The following is a 24,274-nucleotide window of genomic DNA, read 5'->3' as shown; positions in this document are numbered from 1 at the left end:
GAACTGCGAGGGGCAGATAGACATGGAGTCCCAACCCTGCCCATGAAACTCTTTGCAACTGATATATGCTGGCAAAGGGAAATTCAGTTGTCTACAATGGAGTGTCACTGGGTGTATCAAACACATTCCAGAGCAGGCACTATGGGAACCCACATACGTGGATCCATTCCACCTTGACTAAAGGTCAGAGAGTTCAGAGCTATTCTTGCTCCTTCAAGGTTATATGGCAAGAGCTCTAATCGGAGGTCTGGCTACTAACAGGATGGTTTGACCTAGAGTGTGATTCCTTGATTTTGGGGGATATCGAGAAGGTAATTACTTTCTTGACTCTTAGTATCCTGGTAAAGAAGCCTCTTGCTTTCCTGCTCCTTCCTGGCTATGAGAAAGAAACACTGGGCTGATCACAACATTCAGTGAACTCCCTCCTGACTTTATTATTTCTTGTCTACTTCTTTTCTCAGTCCTCACTCTTCCCTCTCAAATGTGGATAAATATATCAGGCAGGACCTGGCAAGACACCACAGCTGATCAACACAAAACAGTCACAATATTTGTGTATGCATGTTGTATGTTTGTTTGTCATTTTTGGTTTTTGATTTGTTTTGATTTCCATTTTTATGGATTTTGTGGGGAAATTTTTATTTTGTTTTGCTTTTATGTTTGTTTGTTTTAAGGGTAGGTTTGTTTAAAACCCCTAAAGCATGAGGACTGAAACTAGGATCTCCAAAGCCCACTGATGTAGGAGGTCATGGTGCTCTCCTGTGATCCCAGCTGTGGACAGTAAAGACAGCAGAACTTCTGTCATAAGTTGGCTAGCCAGAGGGATCAAAACTTTGAGCTTCAGGCCCAGTGCAAGGACCTGCACTACAGACGATGAAGAGAGAGTCGGGAAAATATTGGATGGTAGCTGAATTCCTGCACCTGCACACACAGATGCACACACACAAATGCATGCAAAGCATGCATTCAGATATGCACATGGAAAGCATTACATGCACACAATAAAAGAATTTAAAACTACACAAATGTAGCTATATAAAACATAGCTTACTGTAGTGTTTATAACATGTGGAATTTAAGTGTATGACAATATTATGCAAGAGGCGGACAGAAAGAGAAGTGCACAGTGGCACTGAGCTTACAGCAAATAGAAATCTGGGTGACCATCTGCTGCAGTGAGTGAGCATGAATATTGGAAGCCCATAAAAGCATCAAGAATGCAAAACAGAACATACAGCCCACAAGGCAATAGAGGGAACTTAAGAAACTAATGTTCTCAAATGAAAGGATATGGTGGGATAGGCACCAAGAATATAGGGGACAAACATGAGAGCCAGTCATAAAAGTCCCATCCATCATAAGGCTCAATGAATCTTCAATGGTCAATTTGCTACAACTTTAATGGAAATCATCTAGATCATTTAAATATTTTCCTGGAAGCTACACTGAAAATGTAAAAATCTTAAATATCTTTTGTGTAAACAAATTCATGAACATTATAACAAGTACTCAAAAGGACATTATTTAATATTTCACATCCTTTTGAAGGCATTAAATCATTAAGAAAATCCAGAATGCATTCATTGTTACTAAGTCATAGGATAGCTGTTGGTTTAGGGAAATTATAGCATAGTTATATGTCCTGACACTCAAGTATTTCTTTTTTGTTAATAACTTTGTTAAGACTTACCATCTGTACACATGTGTAAATGTCTGCAAATGTATCTGTGTGAAAGTACATATATGTGCATGTTTCAGTGTGGACATATAAGTATATGTCTATGTTTGGGTATGGTTAGGCCTGTGTTGTTTAATATGCATTTCTTTAATGAACAATAATTCTAAGAGCTTCATCATATGCTAATTTACCATTTTGATATTTTACTAAGCAGAGAATAGAATTTTGCCTGTTTTAACTTTTGGATGTCTGGTTTTATTACTGATTTGCAGCCCTTTGTCCTCTTTTTAATCATTGGAATTTCTTCCTCTGATTCTATATCCACAGGGAATCAGAACCAAATTTACTTCTACATTTCTGGTCTGATTAGCCAAAAGTTTCATTTCTGTTTTTCTTTATTTTTCTTTTTTTTTTTTTTGAGACAAGGTTTCTCTGTGGCTTTGGTGTCTGTCCTGGAACTAGCTCTTGTAGAACAGGCTGGTCTTGAACTCACAGAGATCTGCACCCCGAGTGCTGGTATTTAAGGCGTGTGCTACCACAGCCTGGCAAAAAAGTTTTATTTCTACCTAATACTAATACAGATATCCATTTGCCTTAATTTTGTCTAAAAATCCTTGGTTTTCCAGTTATTTTTTCCTCATTCACACTTATTCTATATTATTTTTTATATTTTCATTCTCTGAGGTGTGATGAAAATGAACTTCACTATGTATATTTATCATATAGATCAGTGTCCTGAAACACATATAATTAAAAAGTTTATTATGTCAAAGAAATAAACACTCCTGAAATTGACTAAGTTAGCCTGAATCTCAGAGAGATCACACTTTTATTATAATGGAACATCTCAGTCATAGGAGACACGGTGCATTAGGTCAGCTCTACTTAACTCCTTCACCACTTTTCCTCCTCTGTCCACAATGACTCTATCAATCCACATTCCCTTTTCAGTGGACCAGAATTCTTTCCCTTTACACCTCCCCACCACTCCCTGTCTGTGGGTTTTCTAATCAATAGGCATCCTAACAGATGCAAATGGTAACTGTGCATTGGGTTGACATTTTAATAGTAGTTAATGATGTCTGAGCATGATTTTGCATGCCCATTGACTATTTCTAGGTTTTCTTTATAGAAATGCTATTCTTATGTAACATTGTTGTATTTGTGCTTTTAAAATCAGTCTATAACAAAATCTCAAATATAAAAATACTTTAAAATCATCAGATTATGAGTAAATCTCCTTTTAAGTTTTATTTTAATTTTTTATTATTTTACATACCAACCACAGTTCCCCTTCGGTCACCTCCCACCAACTTTCCTGCACCTCTCCCCCATCTTATCCCCCATCCACTCCCCCAAAAGGGTAAGTCCTCCCATGGGGAGTCTACAGAGCATGGCACATTAAACTGAGGCAGGATCAATCCCCTAAACCCCTGCATCAAGCCTGAACAAGCCATCCCACCATAGAGAATGGGCTCCATAAAGCCACTCATGCACCAGTGACAGATCTTGGTCCCACTGCTAAAGGGGCCTTCAAACAGCCCAAGCGACACAACTCTTGTTCACAAGCAGAGGGTCTAGTTCTGTCCCATGCAGACTTCCCAGCTGTTTGTACAGTTCGTGAGTTTCCATGAGCTCAGGTCCATCTACTGTCTTGGTGAATTTCTCCATCATGATCTTGACCCTCCCCCTTTTTTTAACTTTTTAAATTGATTTTTATTGAGCTCTACATTTTTCTCTTCTTCCTTCCCTGCCTCTCCCCTTCCCCTTTCAACCCTCCGCCCCAAGGTCCCCATGCCCCCAATTTACTCAAAAGGTCTTGTCTTTTTTTACTTCCCATATAGATTAGAACTATGTGAGTCTCTCTTAGTGTCCTCATTGTTGTCTAGGTTCTCTGGGATTGTAATTTGTAGGCTGATTTTCTTTCCTTTATGTTAAAAAACCACTTATGAGTAAGAACATATGATAATTGTCTTTCTGTGTCTGGGTTACCTCACTCAAAATAATGTTTTCTAGCTCCATCCATTTTCCTGCAAAATTCAAGATGTCATTATTTTTTCTACTGTGTAGTACTCCATTGTGTAAATGTACCACATTTTCTTTATCTATTCTTCAGTCGAGGGGCATTTAGGTTGTTTCCAGGTTCTGGCTATGACAAACAATGCTGCTATGAACATAATTGAGCACATGTCCTTGTGGCACGATTGCGTATCCTTTTGATATATACCCATAAGTGGTATTTCTGGGTCGTGAGGAAGGTTGTTTTCTAATTTTCTGAGAAATCACCACACTGACATCCAAAGAGGCTGTACCAGCTTGCATTCTAACCAGCATTGCAGAAGTGTTCCCTTATCTCCACAACCTCTCCAGCATAAGTTGTCTTCAGTGTTTTTGATCTTGGCCATTCTTACAGGTGTAAGATGGAATCTCAGAGTTGTTTTGAATTGCATTTCTCTAATGACTAAGGATGTTGAACATTTCCTTAAGTTTCTTTCAGCCATTTTAGATTCCTCTGTTGAGAGTTCTCTGTTTAGGTCTGTACTCCATTTTTAAATTGGATTATTTGTTCTTTTGATGACCAATTTACTGTGTTCTTTGTATATTTTGGAGATAAGACCTCTGTGTGATGTGGGGTTAGTAAGGATCTTTTCCCATTCTGTAGGATGTCGTTTTGTCTTGTTGACCATGACCTTTGCTTTACAGAAGTTTTTCAGTTTCAGGAGGTCCCATTTATTGCTTCTCTCAGTGTCTATGTTGCAGGAGTTATATTTAGGAAGTTTGACCCCTTCCTTATATAATTCCTCGAACCTCTGTTAGACTGGACTCCCCAAGCTTGGCCTGGTGCTTAACTGTGAATCTCTGCATCTGCTTTCATCAGTTAATGGATGAAGGTTTTATGAATAAAGTTAGGGTATTCACCAAGCTGATTACAGGGAAAGGCCAATTCAGGTACCCTCTCCACTATTGCTAGAAATCTTAGCTGGGGCCAACCTTATGAATTCCTGAGAATTTCCCTAGCACCGAGTTTCTCCCTATCCCAGTAATGGCTCTCTCTATCAAGATATCTCTTTAATTTCTCTCTCCCCTCTCTCTATCCCTCCCCCAACGCTCCATCGCTCTTTCAGCTGGACCATTCCCTTGTTCCCTTAAGTTCTCATCTCTCATCCCCACCCCACGACCCCCAAACTCCAGTTTATCCAGGAGATCTCATCTAATTCTCCTTCCCAGGGTGATCCTTGTATCCCTTTTAGGGTCCTCCTTGTTGCCCGACTTCTCTGGAACTGTTCACTGCAACCTGTTTATTCTTTGTTTTATCTCTAGTATCTACTTATGAGTAAGTATATCATACCATATTTCTCTTTCTGGGTCTGGGTTACCTCGCTCAGGATAATTTTTTTTCTAGTTCCATACATTTGCCTGCAATTTCATGATGTCATTGTTTTTTACACCTGAAAATGTACCACATTTTCTTTATCCATTCTTTGGTTTGGGAGCATTTATCTATGTGGAAAAAAAAATTGAAGACAAAAAAAAATCAGGTAGTTCTGAACTTTTCCCTAATCTTTAGTAATTAACTAGTGTTTAAACTGTTTCTGTGTTCCACCTTGACCCAGTATAATTTAACTGAGGAAAGCCTTTCTCAGTGCCATACATTCTGTTTCTCATTGCAGGGTACTGATCCTCCAACATCTGTGGGTGAATTTTTTTTTTTTTTTGCTGCTTTCAACAACCTGCAATTCAAATTTTATACAGAAGTACTCATTGAAATCGTCTCACCTGATAGAGATTCTTTTAGATTGAGGCATGGATCCTCCTTTCAAGAACAGAGCAAAATTTTCTGTGTCACCTTGACAGCAAAGCATTTTGCAGTTATCGCCCTTATTATCAGCCTCTGTCGGTGTCGGCACTTTTCTCTCACTTCTCCAACTACAGCTTTTCTTTAGTAGCCTTCCCCCTGATATTTTTGCATTGTTAAGACAGCGGTAGTCATTGTGATTTAAAACATAGGATGAGAGGTTATTCAACTGTCTGCCTCTAGAAGCAGATCCTAGTCGATAGGCAAAGTGACTTCTACATATGGCATCAGAGGGTTTTGCAACAGTTACCACACCATATTGTATTTGGCTTCCTTAAAAATGACTATTAGCTGAACTCAAAGCTCATTGGACACTGTTAGAATGATCTGAACACTTGTTGCTAAGCTTCATATTAAGCAATATTTCTTTTAATTCTCAAGATGACATGTGCTATAAATACTATTATTCCCTCCATTTTACAGAAGAAAAAAAATTGCTTATTGCAGGTGTGGAGTGTATTACCCAATGTCACACAGCAGGGAGAAAACAAATGAAAGTGTCTACAGTTTGTTAGTGGTGTAAAATGACACATTGGCCAAATCTCTCCCATTCATCTTCATCATCTTCTTGCAAAGCCAATTCAATATTCATACTGGTCAAAACAAGCTGCCTGAGCAATGCTTTCCCATGATGAGTTTATCCTTTGCTGTGCTCAGCAGAGATTCTGATGGGGATAAGCAGTATCCATGGACAGAGATGAGCATGAGCCAGAGACACAGAAAGTGCCCATCATGCCACATGCCCCTCCTGTTCTACTATGCAACTCCAAAAGCACCAAAACAATCAAGTGCCGCTGCTTATGAGGCCACTTAAATAATATAGCAATAAAGTATGTAACAAAAGATTCATATAATATAAATTCACATATAATCAACGATCCCTTGTGCTCAAGAAAAATAAGCTCATAAGATATCCTCTATTAGCTAAGAGTCCATGTTTAAAGGAAAACTTGCAGCAAACAGAAGTCTTTGTTTAAAGGCATTGTTGTGGGCAGCAAAAGAAGGAAAGTGGAAACATAGTAAGCAAAGCTATTTTATAAAACTAGTCAGATCAACTTAAAAGTGTATTTCAAAGGACCTTTCTGAATTTTTAGAATTGTCTATTTCTTGATTCCACATATTTTTCAGAAAGAAATGACAGAAGAAATAAAATAAATAAGCAAACAATACCAGACATCTGGTTAAAATTCATGTACAGCAGAAATTAAGTGATTCAGTCATTCAACAAAGGTGGCTTGCTTTAATAAACTCTCTCGTGTGCTCCAATGCTAGAAATTTTACAGATTCAAATGTCTAATTCAAAGTGTTGCTTGTATTTGGGGTGTGACATCCCGGATAGTTCCCAAAGCTCTCCAGCAGAACATACAGGATCTATCAGAGGGTGTCACCTACAAAGTGGACCCTTTCCAAGTTCATAAGAGCCAGAAATATTAAGATTGGAAGGTCTTTGTCTTCTCTAAAGAGACAGAGAATAAACAGGCAAGGCTTTGAGGACTGTTGTTCAGTTACAGCATGAGGAATTCTTGCTTCACATAGGAGCAAACAGTCATGAAAATGGCAGTGGTAGCCATATCTTAACCAATGAGTACAGTGAGGACTGACCTATGACTCTACAGAAGATCAAACATAAGTAAATTGCTGAGACACATGATGATTTCCAGATTGCCTAATTATTACAATATAATTCTGCTTCCTAGGGATTTATAAATGGAAAAACTGGCCCTGAGAGACCACAGAATCACATTTTTTTCAGAGGTTGAATGATTTCCGTGCATTAGCTCAAATTTGTCATATTAGGATTGCATGAGACAAGGAAGATCTGTAGGTCCTCATGGACCTTTTTGTTGCTGTGTGTCCCTCCACATGTGGTATGTGAACACACTGACATTACTTAATTCCTACATTGGTGTGTGAGAATGGTCTGTATTCTGTCAATTATATTTTAAATAGATGCTGATTGGCCACTATCCAGGCAGGAAGTATAGACAGGACAACCAGAGAGGAAGTAGAGGCAGGTCAAGGAGAACAGGAGTATTATGGGAAGGAAGGTTTTTCTGCAGTTGTGAGCCTGACACACAAGAATCAAGATGTGACTGACTTGCTGAAAAAGGTACTGAACCATGTGGCTAACATATACTAGAATAATGAGCTAATATAAGTTATAAGAGTTAATAAGATGCCTGAGCTAATGAGCCAATCAGTTTATAGTTAATGTAGACCTCTGTGTGATTTCTTTGGGACTTAATGACTGTAGTAACTGGGCAGGACAGAAACCCCGACAATACTACACATCTTTAATTACAAGAACATTCATTTGATCTGTCTACTCACTACTCATCTGGATGCGGCTGACTTACATGACGCAAATTGCAGTGCTACTTGCCTCCATGTTCCTGTGACACCCTAGACTTGAATGAAATCTGCTCCTCCAAAATGGGTTTCCTTGTTACCTATCCAGTAAACAGGACTGATACATCGAGATGAGAAAGATGCATTCCCATGAGTCATTTGAGGCCAAATCATGCCTGTGCTTCTCTCTTAGTGATAAGGGGCACTAATTGGAATAAATTGCTCTTTATTAGGGTTACTAAGGGTTGGGCTGAGTTCATCCTCTGAATCAATGACTGCTTCTGAAAAGTGTGTCGCTCTAAAGTCTTCACAAGCTGTAACTCTTATTGTTGGACAGTATCTTTCCCCCCAAACCATTCCACATATTATTTTTCACTCACATGTGTAATACAAAGCGGTTTTCTCCAGAATAGCCTGAGGATATTCATCTTCTGGACAATAGTAAGAAAGAGAAAGAAGAGTCAAGCTGTTCCATAGCATGGCTATAAATATAACTGTTTTCTATTCCTTGTATATTCCAACTGAAATTTTCACCTTACCAATAAGAAGAATGGCTTCTTCAGATAGATGATTGCATATAATATATATATATATACATATATATATATGCCAGTGTTTTCTAAACATGTCTGCATCAATGGCAGCATTTGATGGTATTTCTTATCTAAATTTCTGCTATCACATAGTCAAATTTCACTATAACTTAATTTTTGGAATGGTTACAACAGTAAATCAAGTGAACATGATAACAAAACACCATAATAACAAAAAACTTAAAAGCAACATAAATCTTCACCATTCCACATAGGATATAACTAGTTATTTTGATTTACTTGTTAACTATGTTGGTGACTGTACCACCTGAATCTTCACATGACCAGAGATTCAGCCAATAGTACCAGCATTAGAAGTCTCAAGTGACAATTGCTGTAAGCACCCTTCCTGATTTCTTGAACAGGAAAATAGCAGAAGAATAAGCTACTGAGTTTGAGAAATAGTAGCCAAATGAGTATACTAAGTAACAGGGACAGAGTAAACCTCAACTATGTATGCGGGAACTTGGGAAAAACACAGGAATAGGAATGAAGTGAATTTTAATCAGCTTCTACTTGTTATCTCAAAACCATGTATTCCATGGTTATCAGGCATATTAGTTGTTTCTCTGTTGCTGTGATAAGACACCATGACAGAGGCAACTTATGAAAGGAAGAGTTTATATTTGGTTACAATTCCAATAACATAAGAGTGCATCGTGGCAGGAAGATTCAGTAATGAGCTACAAGCATGGCAGCAGGAAACTGAGGGGTCATGTCTTCAATTGCACAAATGAAGTAGAATAAGTGAACAGGAGGTTGGGTAAGGCTGTAAACTATCAAAGCTCAATTCCTGTGATGTTCTTCCTCCAGCAAGGGTGCTCATCCCTCACTCTCCCCAAACAGTCAGAGGGGGAGCATTGCAAACATACACCACCACACCAGGTGTGTGTTAATAGATTGTTTTGTGGAAGAACTCAAGAAATCACTGCTTAATCTATCTTGTACAATATTTCACTGTGATGCTACCATTCAACATCCAGGCCCTTCATATATCAATGTCCTGTAATATTGGTTCAAGAAGGGGTATAATAACTTTTTATTGGGTCATTTTCCTTTGGTTTCCTGATTATTCACTCTGGTTTATTGTTTGCGTTTTATGAATGAAGCAATGTCATTGTTGATAGTCCATCTAGTTTACTCCAATAAGCACTGCGTTTTAGGAACTCTCAACATATTGATGCTTAGTTCTGTCCCTGGCAGCTATGCTGACCTTGAGACAGACTTCAAGGAGTTCCCTCATATTTCACATAGAAATTAATCCCCAGCCACCTGGACCCTACTAATTCAGCAGCCCACTTCAATGTTGAAATGAGAAACCCCTGTTCTGGCAGCATCTTTAAAGAATCAGGCCTCATCTGCAGAGGGTATCTATGCAGACATTTCACAAATAATTTCTTATACAGACATCACTGAAACATTCTGTACCATTTTGCTAAGTAAAATCTGTTTAGCCATAGGTTAAGTCCGGATAGAATTATCCATAGCTTCTTGATAGCCATAGATTTTCTAGAATTACCAGACTTAGTCACTCTAATTGTCCATGGTTGTACACTTTTAAGCTTCTTTGCCCCAATATTTTCAAGGGGTGTTTCTGGATTTTTTTCTTGTTTAGTAAAGTTACCAACTTTTGCCAGGTTTCCATAGACCGTCCTTGAAGTGAATACCACACCACCTCCTTGGTTCCTTTCCACAGTGGTAAAATTGTGTGGTTTTCTTTTCTAAGTGGCAAATTAATGTTTGAATCCAAGACACTCATCCTTGTGTTATCAAATAGCCTGCTGGTCTTGACATAGCACTCTCTGGTGTATATAATGCCTACAACTCCAGGGTTTGTCTGTAGTGTTAGCTTTGTAGAAACTGTCTTCTAAGCAAAATATTTTATATCATGTTTAGGTATGGGTAAATAGCAAGAGTTAAGCATTTCTGAGAACCCACCAAGTTCAAATGAGGTCAGAGGTCAAGGATCTAGGGACCATGACCAAGGCATCAACATTCCTGTACTTGAGATGCCATGCTTTCCAGTTAATATCCATGTCACTAGCTAATTTACTTGGTGGGGCTCTTTACTTTGCTAAGCCAATCCTCCTGGTACTTGTCTTTATCTGCTTTTAAGGATAATAAAATGAATGTTTCCTTATATATTACAGCAGTAACATTGTGACTTTTATAATAGTTCTATTTTTTAAAGGATCCTCCAATTACAAATGAGTCTGTGTCAAAAAATTCTTTACCAGAGGCTACAAGAGGATTGTTGTCATGGGGAAAGGACAGAATCTGCCATCATTCCCAATTAACAGTTTAATAATGATGATGTAAGGAAAACTGTCTGTTCCTACAGAAAAGTAGAGCCTTCTCTCTACATCTGTAGTAGATAGGTCCTAAGAACTTCAAGGGTATCAAAATCACTGGATGATGAACTCTTGTTTTATAAAAATGAGTATAGATTCATCTACATTTTTTCACAATGCCATTCATCTGTAGAATATTCAAGAAACTTAAGAAAAAGTATTAATAAGTCCTCTGCCCTTGGTAGTTAGGTTATACAACTAGTGACAATAAAACATTGTTAATATTCAGTACAGATACAATTTTTACATATATTTTCTGCCTGCCATTGGCTGCAGTGACAAAGAGATATTTGCAACAAATGACAAAGTTAGAGATCAGAACCTCACTGAAGGGAACATTCCAACAAAAATGGATATATCTCTCTCCCCAAATCAAGCTTAGACTCTGTCATCATAGATTTCCTCTTGAGCAATCCCCTAACTAAAGAGTGGCATGGAAAACCTATAAACTATCTACTGTTAATTTTCTACTATTCAAAGCAGACACAGTTAACACCAAAGTTAAAAGTTTCTAAGTGGTACTTAGCCTTGATTCTGTCTAAATCAACAATTCAGCAAGACCTTTGCCCAAATAAGTGTGATTCTTAAAAATTTAGTTCATTCTATGGGGTTTTTTTATATCCATGATCCCACAGCCCTTCCTTCCTCTATTCAGCAGGATGCCTGAGCTCAGTCTAATGTTTGGCTGTGGGTCACTGCATCTCTTTCCATAAGTTGATAAAGGAAGCCTCTCTGCTGATGATTGGGTTAAGCACAAATATATGAGTATTGCAGAATACTGGTAGGCATCATTACATTGACAGTCCAGTTTTGTAAAAGAAACACTACTAGAGCTTAAACTACATATTTATTAAACTACATAGAATATATATTTACCTTTGCACATTGATACTTGGAGACTTTAATACCAATTCTCCCCAATGGACAGATTGTCTAGACAAAAACTAAACAGAGAAATACTAGAGTTCGCAGAAGTTATGACCCAACTGGACCTAACAGATATCTACAGAACAATTCACCCAAACACGGAAGAATACAATTCCTTATCAGCACCTAATGGAACAGTCTCCAAAATCGACCACACACCCAGTTACAAAGCAAGTTTTAACAGGTACAAGAAAATTGAAATAGCCCCCTTCATTCTATCAGAACACCATGGATTAAAGCTATATTTCAACAACAACAGAAACAACAGAAAATCCACAACCTTGTGGAAATTGAACAATTCTCTGCTGAATTACCACTGGGTCAAAAAAGAAATAAATAAAGAAAAAGTTCCTAGAATTCAATGACTGTAATTTTTATAGAATTTAGCAATAAAAAAACAAAACTCACAATTATCAAGAGAATTTGAAATATTTGAGAAACATAAATCTATGTAGATTTATTCTATAGAATAAATAAATAAATAAATAAATAATATTTTTGGCAGTGGGTGGGCCACAAAGTGTATAAATTCATGTTCCAGTTGATAAGCAATTTCGTGAGGGAATTCTGTAACTTTGAAAATTTGGACCAAATTGGAATACACACACACACACACACACACACACACACACACACACACAGGTTTTCATGAAAGGAAATAACATCTCAACAACATTTCAGTTCATTGCATTATTGACTTCTGATGACCTCCACTTTTACTTTTCCAGTACCTACCTATTTTCTGTTTCAGCCATTTGCCTATGGCTTTTGCCATATCCCCTGCTTTCATGATTGTAAACTGTGACTCAGCTTGGGACATTTCATGTCACTTCCTACCCACTAATGGCTGAGATAAATCTCATGTGTGACCCACCTTCTATCCTAAGTTCAGCTGAAACATTTAACTACATAGCATTGACCTGCACATCCAACCAGTGGATGCATTTTTCTTCTTTGAAGACTGAAGGCTTTTAAAACGTATATCCAAACAGTCGATTTTCTGCTATCCCTCATGTGTTTTCATTGCTTGTAATTTTGCTGTCTAAATTTAAATCCATAGTTTCAGCCTGAAACAAATTATAAGTGAATATTCGTGGTCATTTAATTGGTGCATATAGGTTTGTGGAATAAGAATCAATAAAATTTATGCAAATGCACCTATGGAGTGAATCTCAGTATTTTTCAGTTTTCAGTAAGTTTCTACTCATTTTATAATTAGAAAAGTGGTATTTCAATATTGAAGGTGTGCCACAATTAGTTACAAACTTTCCTAGTTAAATAAAATCTTTATTTCTTCCTCTGTTGGGTGTACTTTGTCTGTATGACTCTAGTGTCTTGAAAAGGGAAGAGAAGTGGGGAAAAGTATAAAGAAGCTTAATTACTATAATTAACAAATCCCCTCTGTCTTGTCTAGCACTAGCTCTCCTGGTTAGGATGGCAGGAAAGGAATGTGAAAGCCTTCCTTGACTTTTTACAGGGGGAGATAGTGACCCAGAACAGGCTAATTATTGCATAATGGTTATTTCTCTGGATGACTGCATCTGCTCCTTTTGCCTCTTAGGTTCTATCTCCTTAACTTCTGGCTATGTTGGAAAATACAAAATGCTACTATTCACTAATGTGGCTTTCCATAACTCATATTCTTGTCAATTCAATCCAAAGTCATGTGTTTTCTATCAATAACATTATATTCCACAGCCTGATAGTTTTCTGCAGTCAGCAATAGTGAAAGCATACAGAAATCCCATATGATCTCTCTCCTTTTCTGTACAACATAAGATCACAGTAGTATACTCGTTACTTTTCGAGTTTCTGTGACAAAATCCCTGGTAAAAATAAATTAAGGAAGAAAGTTTAGTTTGGCTCCCATTCTGATGGTGCAGTCTATCATTGCAAGAAAGTCATAATGTCAGTAGCAGTGGTAGAGGCTCACATTGTGCAGGAAGCACACAAAGATTAATGCTGATACTCAGATCACACTGTCCTCTCTCTGTAAACTAGGACCACAGTCCATGGGATGATATAACCTATATTTATCATGGGCTTTCTCACCCCAGATTAGTACAGAAACTCCCTTACAGACATAAATACCAAGAGGTTTGTACTTCTGAATGTCATAAGTTGACATTTAAGCTTAATCATTAAAACACCACCCTTTGTCCATATGACACACTAACATGTCATTTTAAAGCCATAATCCATATAGGGTTATTGCCATCTCTGTTCAAAATGCAATCATAGTCTTTACTAGTTCCCAAAGTAATAAAATGTCCAAATGGTATCTGGGGACTCAAGAAATCTCACACTGATAAGACCTTGTAAAACTGACATACTTTAAAATTATTATATGTTATCATTATATAGACACAGACTAAACTTTTCCATTCTAGATGAGAGGAATGGTGGTATAGGTAAAGGAAGATCAGAATAAAGTAAGACATAGCAGGGCAATTTCATCATAGGCTTCTCTGTTTGGCATTTGGGGTCTCTTACAGAATCATCTCAGTTCCAGAAAGCATATGCATGCATGACCTTCCAATTCTGATACCTGTGGTATAGCATTTCTCTTGCTCTGCTCTACTTCATGCCTACAGCTTTCAATGATGATCATTCATCTGTCCTGATGACTTCAATATCGTCTGGTTTCCTTGTATTGCAGTCTTTATCACCACAGCTTCAAACAATGGTCTCTTGGGACATCTCTGTAGGGATACTGGCTCTGCCCATATTTCCTGGTCTTATTACCTTGATGATTACCTTGATGGGACCATGTAACAATACTCTGTAACCCCCCCTCCAATTCTGCATCTTTTATGTCTGCAAAATTGATAATGAACAGACATTGCTGTGTAACATTGTTGCTGGCTCAGAATGGCATCTAGATCTATAGAAATGAGTTTCTGCATGCTTACCCTGGAGAAACATTTCCTATGTACTTGCTTTTTCCCCTCTTTTTTATTAAATTATATAATTTTTACAAATTTACACCTCCTCCCCTCCTCCCATTTCCCTTCCCCTCCCACCATTACCCTTCCCCCCCTCTCCAGTCCAAGGAGCAGTCAGGATTCCCTTCCCTGTGGGAATTCCAAGATCCTCCCCCCTCCATCCAGGTCTAGGAAGGTGAGGACCCAAACAGACTAGGTTCCCACAAAGCCAGTACATGAAGTAGAATCAAAACCCAGTGTCATTTTCCTTGGCTTCTCAGTCAGACCTCCTCGTCAGCCACGTTCAGAGAGTCCGATTTGATCACATGTTCCATCAGTCCTAGTCCATTTGGCCTTGGTGAGCTCCCATTAGATCAGTCCCATTGTCTCAGTGAGTGGACGCACCCCTCAAGGGTCTGACTTCCTTGTTCATGTTCTCTCTCCTTCTGCTCCTCATTTGGACCTTGGGAGCTCAGTCCAGTGCTCCAATGTACTTGCTTTTGATAAGGAAACCTCTTCAGCCGAATTCTCAGCTAAAGTTCTCTCCCATCAAATGAATTGTCGTTGTCACAAGTAGGGGCCTTTGATGTGTAGATTCTTGCCAGTTTCTAATCTGGGCAGTGGTGGTACGTGCCTTTAATCTCAGCACTTTGGAGGCAGAGACAAGTGAATCTCTGTGAGTTCAAGACCAGCGTGATATACAGAGTTAGTGCTGCCATGATAGGGCCAGGCTCCAAAGCTACACAGAGAAATCCTATCTTGAAATCACCCTACCAAAAAAAATGCAAAAAAGAGAAACACAAAAGCACTACCACCAAAAATCAACAACAATTAGCAATCACAGGTCATAAATATTGCTTAATATTAATGGATAAGAAAATAGGAACCATCCTTCTTCTGCATACAAGAAACACACCTCCATCTCAAAGACAGCAATTATCTCAGGGTAAAGAGTTGGTTAAAAATTTTCCAATCAAATAGACCTAAGAAACAAGTGGATATAGGTTTCATAATACCTAACAAAATAGACTTCAAACTAAAATCAATCAAAAGAGATGGAGAAGGACAGTTCGTATTTATCACAGGAAAAAAAAAAACATCAAGATAAAGGACCATTTCTGAACATCTATGTGCCAAATCAAGAGCCCGACATATGTACTAGAAACATTAATAAAGCTTACATGGCACATCATCCCCACACACTAATAGTAGGAGACTTCAAAACCCCACTCACACCAATGGACAGGTCTTCCAGACAGAAGCATAACAGAAATAAGAGAACTAACAGATGTCATGACTCAAAAGGATTTAGCAGACATCTATAGAAAATTTCACACAAACACAAAAGAATGTATCTTCTTCTCAGCACCTCATGGAACTTTCTTTATTACCACATACTTGGTAATAAAGCAAGTCTCAACAGATACAAAAACAAATTGAAATAACCCCTTATATCTTACCAAATTACCATGGCTTAAAGTTAGAATTCAACAACAACACTAATTGCAGAAAGTCGACAAACTCGTGGAAATTGAAAAATGCTCAGTTGAATCAACCCTGGGTCAAGGAAGAAAGAAAGAAATTAAGGAAGTCCTATAATTCAATGAAAATGAATGTAAACATAACCAAACATATGGGACACTATGAAAGCAGTGCTAACAGGAAAGTTCATAGCACTAAGTGCCTTTGTAAAGAAAGTGGAGAAATCTCATACTTGCGACTTAACAGCACACCTGAAAACTCTAAAGCAAAAAGAAACATACTCATCTGGGAGGAGTGACAGGAACTAATCAAATTGATGACTCACATCAATAAAATAGAAACAAAGAAAGCAATACAAAGAATCAATGAAACAAAGAGCTGGTTCTTCAAACCCTTATCCTAATTAACCAAAAAACTCAGAGAAAATATACAAATTAAAAAAAATCAGAAATAAATGGGCGACACAATAACAGCGACTGAGAAAAATCCATAAAATCATTAGGTCATACTCCACTAAAGTAGAAAATAATCTAAAAGAAATGGACAATTTTCTGGATAGGTGCCACAGACCAAAATTAACTCAAGACCAGATTAACAACTTAAATAAATCTACAACCCCTAAGGAAGTAGAAGCAGTCAACAAGTGTCCCAACCAAAAGAAAGCCCAGGGCCAGATGATTTCAGTGCAGAATTCTATCAGAACTTCAATGAGGAGCTAATACCTGTAATTGTCAAATTGTTCTGTGCAAAAGAAACAGAAGTAACATTGCCAATCTCTTTTTATGAGGCTACAATTACCCTGATATCCGAAAAACAAAAAGGCTGAACTGAGAAAGAGAATTATAGACTAATCTCTTTCATGAACATTGATGCAAATATACTCAATAAAATGCTGGCAAATGAAATCCAAGAGCACATAAAAAAAATCACCTTGACCAAGTTGGCTTCTTTCCAGAGATGCAGGGAAGGTTCAACCTTATAAAAATCTGCCAATGGATGAATCCAAAGAAAAACATATAGTTATCCTCCTGGATATTGGAAGTAGACAAGATTGCCGGACAAAAAATGGGAACTTGGGGGTGTGGTGGGATGGGAGAATGGGGAGTGAAAAGTGTGAAGTGGAGGATGGGGAATAGGATGGTTGGGATATAGGAAGGGTGGATATGGGAACAAGGAATTACATATCTTAATTAAGGGAGCCATTCTAGGGTTGGCAGAGACTTGACTCTAGAGGGGTTCCCAGGTGTCCAGGAAGACGCCCCCAGCTAGTTCCTTGGGCAGCTGAGGAGAGGGAGCAGAAATGTCCAGATCCTATTGTCATACTCATGAATATCTTCCATATCACCATAGAACCTTCACCTGGTGTTGGATGGAGAAAATGACAGAGCCCCACATAGGAGCACCGGACTGAGCTCCCAAGGTCCTGATGAGAAGCAAAAGGAGGGAGATCATGAGCAAGGAAGTCAGGACCTTGAGGGGTGCGTTCACCCATTGAGACGGTGAGACAGAACTAACGGGAGACCACCAAGTCCAGTTGGAATGGGACTGATGGAACAGGGGACCAAACCGGACTCTCTGAATGTGGCTGATGGTGGAGGCTGACTGAGAAACCAAGGACAATGACGATGGGCTTGGACTCTACAGCATGGATGGGCTCACTGTGAGCCTTGTCAGTTTGGTTGCTCACCTTCCTGGACTTAGGGGGAGTTGGAGGACCTTGGACTTAACATAGTGAAGGGAACCCTGATGGCTCTTTGGCCTGGAGAGAGAGGGAGTGGGGGTATGGGTGGAAGGAAGGGGAGGGAAGGGGGAGGAGGAGGGGAGGAGATGGAAATTTTTAATAAAAAATGAGAAAAAATTCTGCCAATGTAATCTATTGTATAAACAAAATAAAATAAAAAACCCCACAGAATTATCTTCTTAAATGCTAAAAAAGCCTTTGACAAAATCCAACATCCCTTCATGATAAAGGTTTTGGAGATATCAGAGATACAAGGAATGTATCTAAACCTAATAAAAACAATATACAACAACCCAACAGCCAATATTAAATCAAATGTGTAGACACTTAAAGTGATCCCATCAAAATTAGGAACCAGACAAGGGTGTCTACTCTCTCCATGACTATTCAAAATAGTACCTGAAGTTCTAGCTATAGCAATAAGACAACAAAGGAGATCAAAGTGATCCAAATCAGAAAGGACAAAATCAAATTTTGTGATTTGCAGATGATATGATAGTATACATAAGTGACCCCAATAATTCTACAAGGGAGCTTCTATGGCTGATAAACACCTTCAATAATGGGGCAGGATAGAAAATCAACTCAGAAAAATCACTAACCCTCCTATATACAAATAGTAAAAGGACTGAGAAAGAAATAAGAGAAACATCAAGCTTTAAAATAGCCCCCCAAAACATAAAATATCTTAGGATAACACCAAACAAGTGTGAAAGACATATATGAGAAGAACTTTAAGTTTTTGAAGAAAAAACTGAAGAAGATCATAGAAAATGGAAATATATCCCATGTTCTTGGGTAAGTAGGATCAACATAATTAAAATGGCAATCTTACTAAGAGTAATCTACTGATTCGATGCAATCCCCTTCAAAATCCCAACACAGATCTCATAATAGCAATACTCAACTGCATACGGAAATACAAAAAAAAAAAAAAACCAGGATAGCCAAGACAATCATTTACAATAAAGGAACTTCTGGAGGTATCACCCTCTCTGACATCAATCTCTATTATAGACCTATAGTAATGGAAACAGCTTGATATCTGTATAAAAACTTACAGGTAGACCAATGGAATCAAATCAAAGACTGTGATATTAACCCACATATCTATAAACACACAATTTTTGAGAAATAGGCTAAAACTATAAAATGCATAAAAGAAAGCATTTTCAAGAAATAGTGTTGGCATACCTGGATGTCAAGCTCCTCGTCCATACCTATGTCCAAAACTCAATTATAAATGTATCAAAGATCTCAACATAAATCCAGTCACACAAAACCTCCTTGAAAAGAAAGTGGGTAGTAGCCTTGGATGCATATGAACAACAGACCACTTCCTAAATATAACACCAGACACTGAGGCCAATGATAAATAAATGGAACTTCCTGAAACTGAAAAGCTTCTGTAAGGCAAAGGACACAGTCAATAAGACAAAAGGGCAGCCAACTGAATAGGAAAAAAAATCTTTACCAACCCAATATCAGACAGAACTGATCTCCAAAATATATAAGAAGCTCAAGAAACTAGGCATGAAGATAACAAATAGTCCAATTAAAAAATGGGGTACAGCCTTTACACAATAGAGTACTACACAGCAGAAAAAAATAACTATATCTTGAATTTTGCAGAAAAATGGATGGAGCTAGACAACATTATTTTGAGTGAGATAACCCAGAAAGACAATTATCACATGTACTCACCCATAAGTGGTTTTTAGACATAAAGCAAAGAAAACCAGCCTACAAATCACAACCACAAAGAACTTAGACAACAATGAGGACACTAAGAGAGACATACATAGATCTAATCTACATGGGAGGTAGAAAAAGACAAGATCTCCTGCATAAATTAGAAGGGTGGGGAACTTGGGGGAGAGTTGAAGAGGGGAGAGGATAGGCAGGGAGGGGAACAGAGAAAAAATATAGAGCTCAATAAAAATCAGTAAAAAAATGTAAAAAAAATTTAAAATGTGGTACAGATTTAAACAAAGAATTCTCAATAGAAGAATCTCAAATGGCTGAAAGACACTTAACAAAATATTCAACATCCTTAGCCATCAGGGAAATGCAAATGATATCTTAGAGTAATTTTGATTTGTATTTGGTAGGAAATTTCAATGGCTTGAGTTTGTGGTGTTTGGACACACTGCAATTTTAGGAAGGAAGTAGAGAGAGATAAATGTGTTAGTGTTCAACTTCAATTTGTTTTTTTCGTTGTCCCCAATTTGTGTAGTGGTTCAACCCATATCTAGGGTAGTTATTTCAGAAACCCCCTCAGTGCCACACCAGATATTGTTTCCTTTGTGTTTGGAACATTTTGCAAATCTTAGCAAGTTGACAATCAAGATTAACATCATAACTTTTAAGTCCTCCAAGCAGACAATACTGGAAAAGTAAAACAAATGCTTTCCTGTCTTTGACGGTTACATAGTAAGATGTTGGTCCCCTCAATTAACACAGAGCCCCTCAGGTAGTCAATGTGTAGAAAATCAGATATTGAGGAGTGCTCTGTCTTAAATGGGATGTACATTTAATACCCTCGCGCTGAACTTCAGAGAACTTGAAGGAGAATGGTAGCAAAAGATAAAAGATTCTTAGAGATGGTGGGTGACTTCAAGGAAACTGTGTTTTAGACACAGCAGAGAAGTTCAATATAAGAATATACAGCAAAGGAGACCATAGGCACAAGCTTTGAACAAGTCCAGGCCAGACAAAAGAGCCCCATGGTGGAGTATTATGGATAAAAAGTGTCACCAGCATCTGGGATACTATTGGCATTTGATAGCCGGTAGGAAAAGGAGAGTCAGTTTTCTTCAATGATGTTCTAGTTTTGTTTTTGCTTTTGCTTTTGTTTTCTATTCCAGTGAGAACCATCACAATTACAATCAATTAAGGAGAAAAGATTTACTTCAGTTTAAAGTCTGTCACTGAGGAGAATCAAGGGAAGAACTTGAAGCAGGAACTGAATCACAGACCATGAAAAACTGCTGTTTAGTGAACTGCTTCTTATGGCTTGTTCATTTTGATTTTTTTATACAACCAAGAACGACCTATCAGGGGTTACACTACAGTGGGCTGGGCCTTTCTCCATCAAGAAGGTACTCCAAATGCATTCCTGAAGGCTAGTCTTCTGGAGATAATTTCTCAGTTGAGATTTTCCCAGGTCACTCTAATTTGTGTTAATTGGACAAAAACTAACCCAGCCTATGAAGGTTGGTCACATTTTGAGACAGACCTCACAACCAAGAGTAGTTGGACAACATGAGTCAGACTCTATGGGTTGAAAAATACAACAGAGAACTTAAAACTGGTCAAGGTAGATCTGCAGAAGTTTAGGAAGGATGAGAATATAATTTAAATGCATTGTATGGACTTCTCAAGGAATTAATAAAAATATTACTTTTTTAAAAACATGGAAGCAAGTTCATTGAATTTAGGAAAGGGAATTTTTCTCCCACAATACCCAAGGCAGTTCTTAAGGACTCATGTCATATCCCAACCCTGCCCTACATTTTCCCTTCTCCCCTGGTCACAGTTAGAGGAGACTCAGTAAGTCCTATTTATCTTCATTTGACTTTAATATAGTCTGCACTACGAATATCTAACCTTTTTTCCTGCAAAGAAAGCAGGTGGAAAAATCCACCCGATGTGATCTTAACACATGTCTCTGTGAGTAAAACAGGAATATTTGAGATCTGGAGGACAGCCAGATGGTAGTTTAGGACATGGAGGGAAATGACTACTGTGTAAATTTCAATTGGAGCTAATTTTGAGGAAGTGTCAGAAAGAAGGTCATCACAAGGCAGAACCCTGTGTATAAAGCATTTAAAAAGGAATAAAAATTACAAGTTTATATTATGCTGGATTTTCCCATAAAATGGGTATTCTTGGACCAGGCATTATTAAATCAATATACTTGGGGTTTCAGTGGTAGGAAGACAATACACACATGACTATAACTTCAGATAGAAATATTTGAGATACTTGTAACTATAACTTGGAAGATTGGCTTTAATAAATATATTGCATAGGAACTCTCACAGATGAGTTTCGTAAATCAGAATTCCTATGTATGACTTGAACAGCCAACTGAGTTTATAGTTGTTAATTATGTTCAAGTACTGTATTGCCCCACAGCCACACTTCCGTAGTAGCTGCTCTATATGCAGAGTGAAATACCATACCATTATCTCTGTTTCTCAACTGTCATGCCCTCTCATCTATATTCTCTCCCCTCTCAGATCTCTAGGGATATTTCCTATCAATGAGGATATGATTCTTCCTCACTTCTATTGTAAGCATCTCTAGCAAACTAAAGCTCATAAAAATAGTAAAACAGTGGCAGTTTATAAATTTGTCTCACTTAGACATAAAAAACAATAATAAAACAAGGCATACAGGACTTAATAGTGTGTGTGTGTGTGTGTGTGTGTGTGTGTGTGGTGTGGTGTGATTCCCCTCTGTATACTGTGAATATCATTAGTTAATAAAGAAACTGGTGATAGGGTAGATAGGCAGGGGAAACTAAACTGAATGCTGGGAGAAAAGAAGGTGGAGTCAAGGAGCAACCATGTGGACCCACTAGAGACAGATGCCAAAACTTTGCCAATAAGCCACTGCCACATGGAAATACACAGATTATTGGAGATAAGTTAAATTAATATGTAAGAGTTGGCCAATAAGAAACTAGAGGTAATGGGTCAAGAAGTGATTTAATTAATACAGTTTCTGGGTGATTATTTCAGGTCTGAGCTGCTGGGTGGCTGGGAAACAAACAAGCAGCCTTTCCTTTAACATGTGTGTGTACATGACTTTTGTAAATTGTGTTTCCTTCCGAAGAACTTTGTCTGAATCCAAAGACACAGAAATAAGGAATACGTAAAATTTTCAGAGATAATGTTGACAAACTCACTAGCATTCTGCTTTTTGTTTCCCTTTAGTATATTGCACTGGCAACTAGGAATGACAGTGTGGTACCTTGGTTATGATGACTTAGTAAAGATAATCTACTTAATAAAACTGGGAATCACAAAAGGGATTTCAGGATACTATCCCACAAACTATATTTATCGACTATACAATGACTAACAATTGTTTAGTTCTTTAATGTTAGAGCACAGTCTTATATACTCAGTATTTAAAAAAAAACAGGGTGCACACACGCACACTCACAAATGCTTCTGCAAATATACCTTACTAAATATAAAAGGTCAAAAGAACGTTGTTTAGACAAGTGCTAAAAAAATGAATACAGAAAAGTATATCATGAAATTTGGTGCTACAATAATTTGCTGCTGATAATAGTTCATATTGTTATTGTCACTGTGTCATACCACTTTCCCGAGACAGCCCAAAAAGTAATTGCCTTTTCTTTTCATTTCCAAAGACGAAACTTGTTCAATCAACACTAATGTGTATTAATTATTGTCAATGAGAAATAATTCATAGAATAAATTAATAACATGTAAAATAATTTAAACTATCTGTTGTTATGAGAGTATTCTTTCAAATTTATTCTTCAAAATAAAGGCTGTACCTGTGTATGCATTACTATATTCGCTGAATACACTCATTCACTTCATTTCATCCTTTCTTGGATGTCATTTAGCAAAAATTTGAGGCTATTTGATCTGATTAGGATGAAAGAATATGAGAATCCTGTTGATAAAGCAAATATCAGGAAATGGAAACAGCCTAGATGTCCATAAACTGATAAATGGGTAATGAAAATGTAACATATTTACAAAATGGAATATTATTCAAGAAAAATGAATTTACTAGGTAAATGGATGGTTTAGAAACAATCATTCTGCAGTAACCCAGACCCAGAAAGACCAGCATCACCATTTTCTTTCATTTGTGGAGTTATCTCTGAATCTGCAGATATATATCATTTAAATATCCTTAGCGGTTAGGAAATTAATAACAGGTCATGGCAGGGGATCTTTCAAGGATGCCATATTAGTCATGGTTCTCTAAAGGAAAAAATATGACAGTATATATGTATATAAAATGCATAGAGTGATGTGGGATTCCCCTCTGTATGCTGTGATTACCATTGATTAATAAGGAAACTGCTTTGGACCTATAGCAAGGCAGAATTTAGGTAGGTGGGGAAAAATAAACTGAATGCTGGGAGAGAAAAGGCAGAGTCAGAGAGAAGCCATGTAGCCCTGCTGGAGCAGGAAGGAACTTTAGCCAGTAAACTACAGTCACATGACAATACACAGATTAATAGAAATGGGTTAAATTAATATGTAAGACTTAGCCAGAGCTAATGGGCTAAGCAATGTTTTAATTAATACAGTTTGTGTGTGCTTATTGAGAGCTAAGAAGCCAGGAACTAACTAGTAGCCTCCTTCAATAGTAG

Source organism: Arvicola amphibius, chromosome 7 (assembly GCF_903992535.2).
Source record: "Arvicola amphibius chromosome 7, mArvAmp1.2, whole genome shotgun sequence".
NCBI lineage: Eukaryota > Metazoa > Chordata > Mammalia > Rodentia > Cricetidae > Arvicola > Arvicola amphibius.
The sequence above is the reverse complement of the archived record's forward strand: the minus strand, read 5'-3'. Positions refer to the sequence as shown.